This window comes from Ambystoma mexicanum, chromosome 7q (assembly GCF_040938575.1).
Source record: "Ambystoma mexicanum isolate Mex_15411 chromosome 7q, UKY_AmexF1_1, whole genome shotgun sequence".
NCBI lineage: Eukaryota > Metazoa > Chordata > Amphibia > Caudata > Ambystomatidae > Ambystoma > Ambystoma mexicanum.
Genome location: NC_090941.1, coordinates 785,402,574 through 785,416,901, shown reverse-complemented (window position 1 = coordinate 785,416,901; position 14,328 = coordinate 785,402,574).

Genomic DNA, 14,328 nt, shown 5'->3' with positions numbered 1-14,328 from the left:
GTCGAGGTTCCATACACTGAAAAGCTAGACATAACGGTGGGGGGGTAAAACTGTGCGTGCGCCCCTGCTGTATTAAGATGAGTCACCTATTAATTTGCTGGGGAGGGATCTCCTTAACAAACTCAACATGACTATTTCTTTCACTGAAAGAGGGATTGTGTGCTCTACGCCAGGCATATGTGCAGTTCGCAGAATGCTAGTTATACATGCAAAAGCGAATTTCCCCGAAATGCGTGGCATACCCATAAACCCAGACATGTTCATTCAGGGCTGAGCATTCTTGAGAGAGTAGTGCCGGAGTTGAAAAATAAAGAGTGGAGAGTGCCATCAGAATTTGTCTGCCGTCCAATCATAGACCCGGAAATAGTGCCAGGATCGATAACATCATTAGACATACATGCAGTACAAGTGTCATCCCAAAATATAACAGTGATAGCAATGGACATGCAGGGATGCCAGTGGAGAACAGTACTGTGTATCGATGCCAATACGGCCCTGCGCGAGCTGACAGATGAGGTACGTTTCCACGATTCAGAAGAAGACGGGGAAGTGGTGATGGAAATTGCTATCCCTTGTGATGTTATGATCCAGAGAAGGGAAATACCATTACCCCTTGTGGCAGTAATTAAGGCACCACCAGAATACTTTGAGGGAGATATGTCCCAAGTGCCACAGTAGTTGTGGACCACAGGCCCACACGATGTAGGACTGCTACACGAAGTAACCCCGGTGAAGATCAAGCTCAAACAAGGGGCTATTCTACCCTGAGTAAAGCAATATCCCCTGCCTAGGGAAGCAGAGGAAGGAATAAAAGACACGATTTTTGCACTGATGGCACAAGGAATCATAGTACCATCCAATTCACCCCGCAACACTTGCATTTACCCAATCAAGAAGGCTAAGGGAGGGGCATGGAGGATGATCCAAGACCTGCACCCCCTCAATGACGTAGTACAAAAAGAGTTTCCTCTTGTCCCAAACCCTGCCTCAATTTTATGCAGTATCCCGATAGAAGCCACTCACTTCACAGTAGTGGACCTGAAAAAGGCTTTCTTCTCAATCTCGCTTGATCAAGGGTCATGGTACCTGACGGCATTCACACTAGGGGGGAAAAGATACGAGCACTGTAGATTGCCACAGGGGTACTGTGGGCTTCCTTCCGAGATTGGAGGTAGCCGTGGTGCTATTAGCGCCATGGCTGCCTCCAATACCGGGTCTGGGTCCGGTCTGGTTGAATGGGGACTTACCGGGCCATTCCAACCCTGGAGGACCTGGTAAATCCGCATTCAACCAACCATTCCCCATTCCATTTGCTAATAATGGGCCAGCGAATAGACACGTTCTTTGCGGCTCCCGCTAAGGGACCTCGGAATTGGGCGGTAAGGGTTTACCGGCACCAGTCTCCTTACCAGTGCCCAGTATCCCTTACCGCCCAACTCAGAATGACCCCCTGTGAAAGCCCTAGTATCTTTAACAGAATATTGCATGAAGATCTTGGAAACATACACACAACCAGTTCCATAATTCAGTACATAGACGATTTGTTAGTCTGCGGACGAAATGAAAACGAGTGCAGAAAGAATTCCATCATTCTGCTAATGCATCTTGCCCAAAAGGGGTATAAGGTGAATAAGAAAAAACTGCAATATTGCCTAACTGAGGTCCTATATCTAGGTCAGTTAATATCTAAAGACTGTAAAAGAATCATACCTGACAGAGCAGAGGCCATAAAAGCAGTAAAAGAGCCCAACACAGTAAAAAAAATGCAAAAGTGTCTTGGCATGTGTAACTACTGCCGCGCATGGATACTGGATTATGCAGCATACACAAAGCCCTTTTTACAGGGGCTCAAGGGTGCGCAGTGGGAAAACACAAGCCTGCACTGGACACAGGAAATGCATACTGCTTTTAACAGTCTTAAAGAACTGATATCCACGGCCCCAGTCCTTGCAACCCCTAATTATGAGCAGGAGTTTTACCTATTCTCACATTGTAATGGCACACTTATGATGGCCATACTGACACAAAAAACATCTTTGGGTCACAAACCCCTGGCGTTCTACAGTGGAACTCTTGATGCAGTGATGCAGGGACACTTTGCATGTGAACAGGCTCTCGCAGCCGCCTTGCTCGCAATAGAAAAAGTTCTACCATTGTGATGGGATGCTCTGTCAGATTGTACATAGAACACTACTTGTTTGCCATCCTTGAAAGATCTAACAGTACCTTAACAACTCAAAGGGCCACAGCATACGAATTGATTATTTCCAGTGCAAACATTCATACAGTGCGGTGTAAAAGTGTAAACCCGGCCACATTCATTACAGAAGCATGCACAGAAGAAGATATGCAACAGCACGACTGCGCCACATACACAGGAGATGATGATGACACACCCAAAACACACGGGAATGCACTGTCAGAAGGGGAAATATACTTTTTGGATGGGCCATCCTCCATAGAATGTGAGACGGGAGAAAAACACGTGGGAGCAGCAGTAGTGAGAGTAGAGGAGGGGGAATTTGAGGTAATTGTGCAAAAAAGGCTACCACTGCATTTTTCCGCCCAAGCAGCAGAACTGGTAGCGCCCATCGAAGCGCTGCACACCTCAAGAGGGTGCATAGTAACAATTTATATGGACTCCACTTATATGGCAACAACTGTACATGGAGGTCTAGCAAGATGGGGGAGAAGAGGGTTCAGGAGGGCAGATGGGTCCCCAGTCCAGCATGCAACATTACTAGGGGAATTAATTGATGCGTTAAAAGAACCAGCACTCTTAGCAGTTGTGAAGTGTCAGGCCCATACGCGAGGTGATGACGTCATCTCATTGGGGAACACAGCACCGGACGCAGCCGCAAAAGATGCCTCCTACTCACCACAACCCCCAACAGGTGAGTACGTGTTACAGAAAGTAGTAGAAGACACAGAGCCAGATGGGTTTAACTTGTTACCAGTTTCCCAAATCATTGAGCTTCAGCAAGATGCGTCGAATGAGGAGAAGAACATGTTGGTGAAGAGAGGGTGTAGTCAGTCAGCCACAGACTTACTATGGAGACAGAACAATACAAGTAAGGTAGTGATGCCATCAAAAATGTTAGGGATCGCATTCATACAATTAAACTTCCCTGCCCACAATGCAAAACAACATATCATAGCAGATATACAAGAAAATTGGTTTGCCCCCGGGATACACGAACAGGTAAACAAGCTGATAATAGAATGCATTACCTGCCAAATGTATAATTTGGGCATGACATTATGAACCCTTAGGGGAACACTGCTACGACCCGAAGAACCCTTCTGAGAACTGCATATAGATTATGCAGATATGGGAGAACGCTGTAACGGGGCTCGATATTTAATTGTTGTTGGATGCCCCTTTTCCCGGTATGTGGAAGCCGGTCACTGCGCTCACCCAGATGAATGAGGCGCTGCCAAATTCTTAGTGAGGGAGATGTTTCCCCCCTGGGGCATCTGCGATGTCATACGCTCCTACAACGGAACGCATTTTGTGAATGACATGTTCAAACACATCACAGCGATGTTAGGGATAACCCACAAGCTCTGCACGATTTATCATCCGCAATCGAATGGAATTGTGGAAAAAATGAACGGACTACTTGAGAGCAGATTGTCAAAATTATGCCACACCCTCAAGAAAGACTGGGTGTATTTTTTGCCCATGGCACTCTTTGAGATGAGAAACCAACCCAGCAAGGACCACCACCTGTCACCCCATGAGATTGTGACAGGAAGGAGGATGCATACGGCCCACTCTCCCCTGCACAGGTGATCAGATGCACACCAAAGCGCAACAGTTCTAGGAGAAGAGCTCCATGAGTATCTCAGAAATTTGACAAAAGCAGCCCGAGCTATAGCAAAACAACTAGCACCCCCATTTACACAGGAAAGTGCTACTGACACAATAACACCAGCTGCAGATAGCCCGAACTGCCAGCTGATGACAGGTGACATGGTATATGTAAGGAGTTTTGTGCAGAGGTGGAATGGACCAAGGTTTCACGGCCCATATAAGGTAATATACTGCACACCAACTGCAGTTAAGGTCCAAGGCTTAAGGTACTGGATACACTTGTCAGATGTTCGAAGGGCCAATGGGAGCACAGATTGCACAGATCATGAAGGGTGTGTTAAAGTACCGAATGCAAAAGGATCGAATGCCAAAGGGTCGACTCAATTTGACCTAAAACAAAAGGGTCACATTTTATTTTCAATATATTTTTTGGGGGTTTCCATTTTGGGAAAAAAAGTGGGTTTTACCACAAGAAAAGGGGGTTTGGGGGACCCTCCCAAAAAAAGAATAAAAAATTAAAACAAAAATACAAAAAATCGACCCTTTGGTTTTTCGGTCCTTTTGATTCGACCCTTTGGTCATTCGATCCTATGCATTCAAAACTTTGACCTAGAACCATCACGAAGATAATAGGGACGAGCAAAGCACCCAAATGTAATACATTGACCCTGTGAGAATGTAAGCAAAAAAAGAAAAAAAAAACCTGAACATAAATGTATGGGTTCTCAAAGCATCAATGGTATGTGACAAGACGAGATATAAAATTAAATGATTTCTCTCTCTCTCTCTCTCTAGAAAAGTGAAAATGAACAAAGACAAGCATAAGAGAAGAAATGTATGATGTATATAATATGGGAAATGCACAAAGGGTGGTATTCATGATTAACAAATGCTTTATCTCACCTATTAGGAACTACAATGGGCATGGATGAGGGCCCAAATACCACGACTAATAGTGTAGATAGAAATAGAAGAAGGAGATATATATATATCCTAGTTATTCATTTGAATGCATGCTGTTTGTGTGTGCATTATTATTTTTCACCACACTGTTTGGCCTGTTCTTGTATTGGATCATTGCGTATTTCACAGTTAATACTGGCCAGGGGGGAGGGGGTATAGAGACTATCAAAAATGGAACCCATCTGATTTGGGACGGCACGAAGTTGGTATGGGCATACGGGGACCAAGAAAAGCAGTACAATGACACTCCAGGTATCACAACCAGTGAAGCAACACCGGCCACCCCCAACCCCCACATGTGAATGAATCAGAGTTCAATGTGTACACAATGAATGACTGAATCCCCTCCGAAATTACTTGGGTGCAGAATCACCCGTATCCAACAGCTATGCTAGTTTCTGAAAAAGCCACTGTAGAGACGAGGGATGATGATAACCAAATGACAACCGTGTACTATAATTTGGATACGCTGCAGGAGGGGAAGGAGGATGGTGCACAGGCACAGGGAAATGGGAAAGGGGGGCCTAGGAGGAAGAAGAGAGAGACACAACAGGGAAAATGGGAAGAACATTATAAAATCGGCCTTGATACATTTGAAGACCCTCATCACCCGCACCAGTCAAACAAGTGGTATGCAGATATGAGTAACACAGCCAAACAAACAACTAACAAAAGTTGTTATGTGTGCTCCTTAATGGCTCATGCCTCAGGCACACCTAAGGTGTTGTTGCCACAAGAAATTCCACTTGCAGAGGCCCAGTGTCTCCTACATCTCGCACTATGCCGCATAAAAAGTACTTTTCAAGCAGACACAGTTTCATTTGAACTTTTGCAGAACGAGCGAACGTGTTACTCCCGGTCGCAAGAGGTAATATTTGTGAAAGAACCTTTTTTGGTGATCAAGGGAAGATTGCATATAGACAATAAATGGCAGGAAGAAGAAATACTTTGCAAAACAGAAGCACTGCACGGGTTGTCTGAAGAAAAACTCACGTGGGTACAGAAAACATGCGCTCCCATATGGACTTTAACACGTAACTAAACTCACTTAGGTTACCGCCATCGAGAAACCTTTCAAGCTGCAAAGAAATATTAGTTATGAACTATACCTTCATGGAGAGGGGAAAAGAGATATGTGGGAGAACACAAACTGCAGTAAAACACTCATAATTCCTGACATGAACAAAGGAACGGCCGCAATGATGGACATATACTGGGTTTGCGGAAATATGGCGTACCTGCATCTCCCGCAATCATGGGGGGGAACATGCTCCCTGGCAACGCTACACTCCACACTGATGGTGATCCCAGCAAGCCATATTGACAGCTAGAAAACATGTGAAGCATCCTCAGAAGAACAATCCCCAACATCGCTTGAAACAAGCACCATGTACGCCATAGACGAGGAAGGTGTGCAAAACCCTCTCCAAAGAAGAAATCGATGCTCAAACTACATTTCGGCCAAATCCTCAGAGCTCCTGAATCAAATATCAGACAGGTTCTGATTATTCAGCTCTGTAGAAACATTCTTTGCATTCCTCATTCCCAGCATCCAGGCGAGAGCGAACGCCAAGTGGCCACAAATAAGAAGGTGGGAGATCATCCAATTGCTAACGACACTGAAGAAGGGTTCAACACCATCAAGGTCGAACTCAGAGCCCTGCGGTTAACGACAATTCAAAACAGATATGTGCTTGTCCTGTTAACAGCAATCGATGGAGGTGTTTGCCAAAGAATCGGGAGTGCATGTTGCACATTTGTACCTTCTGTGGATGCTGAGAACGGTTCCCTCTCCCACGTAATAGCAGCGGTACACAATCTTGGAGAGCTGATGAAGGACAAGGGAGGGGCACAATCCAGCACCTGGTTCGACAATCTTTTTTTGTGGGTACCGTCTTGGCTAGGAATGGCGGTAAAACTTCTCGTACCACTCATCCTCTTTTTACTTCTCATTTTTTGTGTGTGTCAATTGGGACTCTGATGTTGCGCAAATGCGGGCCAAAGGGTTCAATGATGATGGTGACAATGGGTCGTGCAACCGGTGTGGCGCAAATCAAGCACGAGGCAGAAGTACAAAAAGGGGACAGTTCAGAACCCAAATATAGAATGACCGCTGTATGGCACATTGTGGACAGCCTATATCACACAACCATAAAGGAACCCAGAGAATTAGAATGGTACAAGGAAATATGGGTAGATCTGGAAGGTGATGGAGGGTGTATCTATATGAGCTGCACCCCGGATGAGTAAGCTAGAAGGGGACATAGCCTCAGAGCAGTATGTAGAGCATGGAAGCCAATAAACACGTGCATGGGACGAAGTGGCGGAATAGGAGAACGTAAGAGATTGGGACAATTACATTATTCGTTACTTAAGTAATGAAAGCGCCATCCTTGCAAATGTTCAGTTCCCATGAGAAGATTGTCTGCGAGAATGCAAGAAAATACACACTGTATCTTCTGCCCTCCGTCTTACTTCACTAACCCAGATACAGCCCTGAGCAGGGGCCAGGGCAGATGTTATTTGTCTGCATAAACCCGACTGACACCCCCACAGACCCTGGCCATAAAAACATGATGCCCCTGGATAAAGTCAACAGACAAGAATCCCCCCTGAGGCTTTGATCCATTACGATTGTAACTTAGACAGAGCCAGTACACATCCTGCAAACAGAATTATGTACATTTTACGTGGGCCAACGTGAACATGAGTAGCCAATATAATATGTAGGTATAACCAGAAATGTTCATGTTGAACCTTAATGATTAGAGTGTAACATATACTCATACAGGATATACGAGTGCTCATGGAAACAACGTATGACAATGCAATGTGTACCGATATGACCTTATGCACACCAGCACGGTGCTACCTCATGTCCATTAACCTATGAGTTTAAATGTAAATATATGCGCATACAGTGCACGAGAGTAATGTAGTAGCAAATCCTTTCCAGTGAGCCATGATCTTTGTATATTTTTGCATATAGACCGCAAGTTATGAATCGCCCTGTTCTACTGTTCTATTGTATATGTAAAAAGATAAACATCAAACTAAGTACGTGTTTTGTGAACTTTGATGTTTCTTTTTGTGACAGCAAGTATGATGAATTAAAATGGTAATACGGTGTGTTTTAACCTAGTATAATTTAAGTGTAATTCTGCAAGCCATGTGTAAAAGCATGTATGTACAATGGTGTTTTAAATAGCCCTGTCACATAATGCAACGATAACCAATTTACAAGAAGACCTTAGCTCTCCCATGTCATCAGGGTGCCCAAAGAGGTCAGCAGACAAGTTAATGGTATTTGGACACTTGATCATTGAACTCACAATGAAAATGTAGATCCATGATGATATGTGCCTTTTTGTGACCTAGCCCTTTTCAGTCATATATTCAGCATCTCCATTGTTGTTACCAGATGGACACCCTAAACCCTACTATGGCCCCAAGGACACTACCCCTTAGTCAGTATATCTTGAATGGCTAAACAAATCCTACACAGTATTTCACAAATGAAGTTGGATCTATGACCAGTAATAAATAATGTACCCTTGAACCATGTTTTGCAAGTATTAAGATCCAGCCTCTGAGGTCACCAGACGAACAAATCATGGCAGCGAATGAATCGGAATGTGTGGCCACAAGGGCAAATGTTACATGACTCCAACGATACAAGGAATTCAAATCTCAACACGGCGTGCCAGCCTAATGAGCCCAGCTGACCGATTGACCCGGGACACCACGTCATCTCATCACGTGCCTCTACACCAACCAAGTTTGCCAAACCCTATGGCACCTATAGGTGAACACTCTTAGTGTCCAATCCCAATTGAGTATGTGCCCCTTAGGCCTCCCCTCTCCTGGATGACGAAAATGCTGTATAAAAATGAGTTGAACATGTTTTCTGCACAGCGCTCTCGGCGTGAGCAGAGTAGATTCTGCTTGCCCTATTTTAGATAAAAAATGTCTTTACCACTAGCACTTGGTCTTGATCTCATTCCCTCTTGGCAGGTGTCCTTCTTGACTCCATTGGGATGTTTAATTGTATTTTGGAGGTCTCTCACTTTCACCATCACAAAAGCAGAGGAATTGGAATGTATAACACTGAGACCGAGAGAATTTTTGATCAACGAACATCCAATAATTCCAGTGTTTTATGCACTTCCCAAGACACACACAAATCCGAAGTGTCCAGCATTCAGACCCATTGTACCAGGCACAGACAGTTTGTTCAATCCCATAGCAGTTTACCTTGATTCGGCACCACACCCACTGGTGCAACTTACTTCCTCTTACCTTTAAAACACCTCAAATCTTTTGCCGTTATTCGGCGAAATTACAGCTTGTAGACCCAGATTTGATATTGATCTCACAAGATGTCAATAGCTTGTACACATTGATACCAAATGGATAGGGAATTGAAGTCATGGAGTGGTTTTTATTAAGAAATGATGATGTACACATACAAAAGACCTAGAAATTGAATTTATCAACATCAATTTTTATAACAACTTTTTCTGGTATGAAGGTAAATATTTTCTACAAGACTTAGGTACCCCCATGGGGTCTTCTGTGGCACCTATGTATGCCAATATCTGTATGCTTTATTTTGAGACTACACATATTCTCTGTAAAAAATCTTGGCCATCTAAGATCGTTTTCTGGAAACACCATATTGATGACATCTTTGTAATTTGGAATTGGAGCAAGGCTGAACTGTTGTCCTTTTGTGAATACCTGAGCTATTTCCATGATCACATTAAGTTCACTCTTGAAGCGGGAGAGCCACACTTACATTTCCTAGATGTCATGGTGACATTTAAAGACAATTAACTCTAGACTACCATCTATCGTAAGCCAACGGATGTTAATAACACTGTGCATTTTGGGAGCTTTCACCTGAAACATCTATACTGTGCAGGGGATTACAGTGGCAGATAGTGTTTATTTACATCAGTGTTACATAGAAACGTGCGCTATGACATCAGCACATCTCGCGTACGTTGTAAATACCGAGCGGAAAGCACATTCTGTACGAGCCTCAAGAGAGCAAGGCTTCTGGGTTAGTTCTTACATTACAATACTGGGAGAATCTCCTTCTGTAGCCTTTCGTATTGGCTCACAACGACACAATGACTACCATGGACTTTAATGATTGAGACAGGACATATTCTGTCATTTTAGGTGGCGAACCTGCTCATGCAGCTTGTACCATTTTCTGCACTGATATATGTACTCTCACCAGTACAATACTAAGGAGAGTTAATACACGTTTTTATATGCCGGAAACATTATGTGTTGCTCATCATACCACATCCCCTAAAACACTATGAGGAACAACTTTCAAAGTTATTTTGTTATTGTTCCTTAGATATATTTATCTGATGATTGTGGGATGAATCCAGGTCAGAACCTGACCATACTACACTGGGATACTATTGTATACATAAGAGAGCGCTATGGTGGAAACTAAGAGTAGAGTGGTAAAGACCTATATTTATACTTATCTTTTTTGTGGAACCAGACCATTTGGTCTAGGGTCTACACTGTTGATGAGTAAGAGTTAGATAAGTGAATATGTCATTTTTTAACATATTTTGACAGATGTATGGTCACATCAATGGAATTCAGATTCTGGCTAATTGACTCACCACTAGAGGAATTCTGGTTCTATTGTTTCGAAAATGTTCACATCACCAGAGGATTCTCTGGGTTTATTATTACAAAAAGGTGATATATCAGTTTTAAGGTGATCCTGTATAATTCAAAATATGTATATATAGCATGTTTGAATGATTCATTGAAATTATTCTTTCAGTTAAATTGCAGTTAACTTCATGGCAAAAATGCCCCCGATAAAGAGTGTCTTAACTTGAAACGTGCTGGGCTTCCTAGTAAATCAGAACCTGTGTGGAAAACAGGACTTTGTGTTGAACAATTTTTTCCTAAAGAATATTCATTTCAATATCTGTCTTGTACACTTACTTCGTTGATATAACTTCAACGTTTTTTTCATATTTCAAATCTAAGGATTTGCATACCAATGCTCTGGCTGTTATTAGGCCTTTGATAGTGTGCAGGGGACAAGTGTTCCCAAGTATTGGGCTCTTAGTTTTGGTATTGCATGATGCAATCAGGCCAGCTCTGCTAATTCTGCACATGGCAATGACTTATTGATATTTTGACAGTGCCTTGTGCTTTCCGTCTGTTGTGTGATGACTGAGGCTAATGCAATATGACCTTGCCCTTATGATGGAGTATAATAAAATCACTTCTTTTTGTTCTAGCTGGAATAATTAATTTGGTGTTTTCCCACTAACTGGGCATAATGAAGTCTGATATTTCTGTGCTTACTGGGTATAATGAAACTAGGCGTTCAAGTGCTAACTAGAGATAATGGATGGTGGCCTTGATGTGCTAGCCTGGCCTAATATAAGTCAGCAATCATTTTCATTTTCTGACTGTGATTAATACAATCTGTTATTTCTTTGCTAACTGGGAATAGTGGAGTCTGGCCATGCTGTCCTTACTGTACATAATGGAATCTGGACTTGCTGTCTTTACTGGTTATACTGAAATTTGCATGCACCACCATAGACCTAACGGCTTTTATAATTGTTGTCCTTACTCATTGTAAATTAAACAGGCCTCACTGTGCTCAAAGGGCATAATGGTATCAGGTTGTGACATTTTAATGGTACATAATAGAGTCATTCATTGTTGTGCCATCTGGGCATAATGAACGTTGCCCAGCACTGCTTATACAAGAATCTAGCCAGACTTTGCAACTACACTTTATGTACAGAATCCCTTCAGTGCTTCCTAGATTCAATTTAACTGACTGTGCTGTCTAATTGAACCTATTTTGGGCTTACTAACGGACCTGGTCAGATGGGGTACGATTGGATCTACCCATGCTGTGATCACTGAACTTAATGGGATCTATCCATGATGTGTTCATTGATGGTAATGGAATCAGACCACGATGCATTCATTGGGGTTAATGGCATCTGATCATGATGCGCCAACTGGACATAATGTAATCTTGCCATTGTGTGCAAACAGGGAATAATCCATTTTGGCCATGATAACCGGGCATACGTGAAACTGAAAATAAACTGCTATCAGAGTATACTGGAATATGGCCATTTGTGTTAACAAGGATAATGAGAATGACAAAAAGTATAAACAGGGCATACATGGGTGTGCATACTTGGGCAGATGATGACAGAACATGGCCGAGGCTGCAAGCTATTTAAATGGAATGCCCATAGCTGGCATATGGCAAGGGGGTGAGTACTCGTGCTTTTGATTGCAATTGCTGGCTATAGTGAATACCTGGCCTTTCAATGGCAATGGTATCACTCTTGCAATTTTGATAATAGCACCGAGCTATGCTCTATGTGGATTGAACTTTGAAGCTCAAACTGGCAATGATGTCACTATCTGTGCATTAAATGGACATAGGTTGGACATAATATGAAAAGTGTAGTTTGTACATAATATGAAAATAGCCTACAAAGGCAATACATGAGAAATGCTGGTACTCCCTGGCATATGATGGCAATATTTGGCCAAATGTTCGAGTAATGTACCCGGGGGACAACACATGCGAATTGTTGTTACTCCCCGAGCGTACAATCGCAATATTCGGGCAAATGTTTGAGTAATGTACTTGGAGTATGTTGGCAACGCCTGGAAAATGCCCTACAATGCTTATTCGGAATCCGAAAAATATTGACTTTGGCAATGATTGTTTGAATTATCATCGGCTAACTGGATATATTAGCTCAATCTGTTAAATGAATGGTACCGAGCAAGCAACTCACTAGCAACGGTTCCATGCAATAATGCCCCCACAAAAATATCGCTATGCAAAAATATCGCCGAAAAATTGCCGTTTTTTGTGGGCACATTATTGCATGGAACATGCGGGGGACACCCCCGCAGTCCCCTAACCCTTTTTTTTTTCTTTTTTTTTTGGCTGCCCCTATCCCCATATATATGGTCACCCATATAATATGGCCACAACCTTTTCCCGGCGATATTATTTACGGCGACCATATATATGGGGATAATATTACCTGATACCCTAGCATCGAAGCACACGCACCTTTGACCTGGGAAGAGTTTGAAACCATGGGCTATGAAGTAGGTTGCTATTAGAGTAACTAAATGTTATAAGGGCGCGTCTTTTTTAATCGCGCTCGTTAATTTCATAAACGTAGGTATTTAGGAGTTTGTAGTTTCAATCAAATTCGGTTGAGCTAATTGGACACAGCGCCCTGATTGGATGCATGAGTAAGGCTATCGCTGCTGCAATCTCTTCGTAAACTGCAGGTCACAAGTCGGAACCGATGTAGGTCCATGTATTATATAACCCGGTGCTAGCACATTTGAGTAGTACATTTTATTTTAAAAGTTATTTTTGTCATTAAAACGAGATCCCGGCACTTGGAACGTAGGGTCCAGTGAATGTGGAGTCTTCTTGTTTCCCTACTTCCTAGCAAAAGTGTCGAAAACACATTCATGTTATGGGCAGTGAGCCACCTTGCTCTGAAAAGGTCCCACACTTGCCTGAGGCCATTGTCCGCTCTGCAGTGAGTGCTGCGAGCCTGGCATTACAGGGTTCCATTCAATAACCAGTGGGAACCTCCAGCATATTTTTTAAAAACTTTGAAGTAGTTTTGGAAAACAACAATGGACTAAATATGCCAATTAGACACCAACATAAGCACTCAAATTGATTCCCTTGGTTAGCAAGTTTGGAATACATTTGACTAAACTGTAGCAAATGTTACAAAGTAACTTGCATCGACTCATGCCTGTAAACCTGACATTGTCCAGCTCAAACTGCATCCTTTCTGATAGCAAACCCGGGCCATTGCGTATCAGCACACTACAAAGTAGGCAATATTACTGAAAGTAAAATGTCTCTGTAGGCCTACCTGTGTCTGGAGGTGTGTGGGTGCGCGCGTGCCGGTGAGCGTGCTGCTCTACACTTTGCCCTGTTATGTGTTGAACACAGTGTTCCACTCTTCAGGTCACCTTCTTGTCTCATGAAAATGTAATGAGATTCATTCCAGAGCCTCAAAATATGCTACTTTTCTAGCCACAAATCACTTTAACGAGCGTTTAATAGAATAATTAAATCTCACATGACATTTTAGCAATTTAATACTTCAGACTAAATGTTCTGCTGCATCGCATTGTCAATTAAAAAATGGAGGCTAAATGTTTGAGATTATGACAGATGAGCTCGTTTGAGTTATTCCGCGAGCGTGGGGCTGCAATTCACGGGGCTGCTCGCTATGTGCCAGTCTGCTTGCTTGCATAAGGGCCTCAATTCGCAGCAGGGCTGGAAGCACCACGTCTTTCCAGAAGTTTCACTTGAATGGGAGTGAATAAGCGATGACAAACTCACATTAGGACATGTTCACATTCTCACTGCGTTTTCCACTGGCTTGCAACGTATCAATAAAACATGCCTTTTTTTTTCAGAAGTAAGTGTAGCGCTGAATCCTTCACTCTGGCCTTTGTATACA